Raw genomic sequence first — 1,840 nt, forward strand, 5'->3', positions numbered from 1 at the left:
CTTCACTATATCCCATATAGTTTTTATTTTGTTGCCTGATATAATTATCTTTTTCTTGTAAGAAAGCTGCTTGGACTTTTGGATTTCTTGTTTCAATATTTTGCAGTATTCTTTGTAATGCATTACAATGCTAATATCAGAGCTGTTCCTAGGTAGTAAATACAGTCTCCTTTTTGTTCTACATGATATCTTTATTCCTTGTGTAATCCATGGCTTTATTAATCTCTACATTTCATCCAGATCAAATAACAAACTAGCAAGTGAAAAGTTTTTCAGTGATGAAGTCCCCTATTTTCTGAGACAGGCAAAAGGCGACATAATCATCACAGGAGACTATAATTGGATTTTAAGGGTGATAGATTCAAAAGGCACAACACCCTTTTTCGGAACCCTGCAAAGTACAATTGGAGGTCGATCATGACACATGTAACTGAGCTACTAGCCATTACACACATTCATAAGTATATCTCAACTGTAGTAGTATTGATGTTTGACATAATCTGTATCACAATGGGAAGAACTCTGCAAGACTATAACACAATCCCTGTCAGCTTTTCCTACCATCCTGCTGTAATTGTTGACGCAAAAGGTCTACCTTGTCCCAAAATAACTGACAACAGATACTGGAAATTAAATTGTAACCTGAACCACATAACAAGGATAAAGATGTGGAGATCGATGTTCATTACAGTACAAATTGTGGGTTAACTGGAAATGCTTCTTTTGTAATGTGATTCAGCATTGGGGGAACCTTCTATAACCTGGTATTCATAAACTATTTACAAATGTTGCCTACAAGTCTAATGAAACATGGAGAAATAACAGCGAGTATTACTATCTTGTCACTTATGAAGTGCTAAATGGCTCTGAGCACTATGGGACTCAACTTCTGAGGTCATTAGTCCCCTAGAACTTAGAACTAGTTAAACCTAACTAACCTAAGGACATCACAAACATCCATGCCCGAGGCAGGATTCGAACCTGCGACCGTAGCGGTCTTGCGGTTCCAGACTGCAGCGCCTTTAACCGCACGGCCACTTCGGCCGGCACTTATGAAGTGCAAGCAAAAGTAGACAATGGGGAAGATACAGCAAGTGATTCCAAAAGAAAATTTTACAACTGCAGGAAAGTGAGTGAGAAGGGACCATTACGACCTGTGAGGATTATACGCATCTACAGATGAGATGTGGAGTATTTCTGACCTCACAAGAGAAAGAAAAAGGTGAAAACAGAGATATACACTGAGGACACAAAAGCCATGGGATACCTCTTAATACTGTGTGGACCTTCTTTTACCCAGCATATAGTGCAGCAACTCAATGAGACATGGACTCAGGAAGTAATTGGAAGTTTCCTGCAGAAAAATTGAGCCATGCCGCCTATGTAGCTGTTTACAATTGTGAAAGTGTTGCTGGTACAAGAATGCTCAATGAGATTCATGTTGGGCGATCTGGGTGGCCAAATCATTCTCTCATATTGTTCAGAACATTCTTAAAACCAATCATGAACAATTCTGGCATGTGACATCACACACTGTCATGGGAAAATGGGACACCCATGAATGGCTGAAAATGGTCAAGTGGCCGAACATAACCATTCCCACTCAATGATCAGTTCAGTTGGACCAGAGGACATGAAAACACAGCTCACACCATTATGGAGCCACCAGCAGCCTGCACAGTGCCTTGTTGAAAACTTGGGTCCATGGCTTCATGGGGTCTGCACCACACTTTAACCCTACCATTAGCTCTTACCTATTGAAATTGGAACACATCTGCCCAAGCCACAGTTTTCCAGGCATCTAGGCTTCAATCAGTATTGTTACGAGCACAGGAGAGGC

The sequence above is a fragment of the Schistocerca nitens genome, chromosome 4, assembly GCF_023898315.1.
Source record: "Schistocerca nitens isolate TAMUIC-IGC-003100 chromosome 4, iqSchNite1.1, whole genome shotgun sequence".
Lineage (NCBI taxonomy): Eukaryota > Metazoa > Arthropoda > Insecta > Orthoptera > Acrididae > Schistocerca > Schistocerca nitens.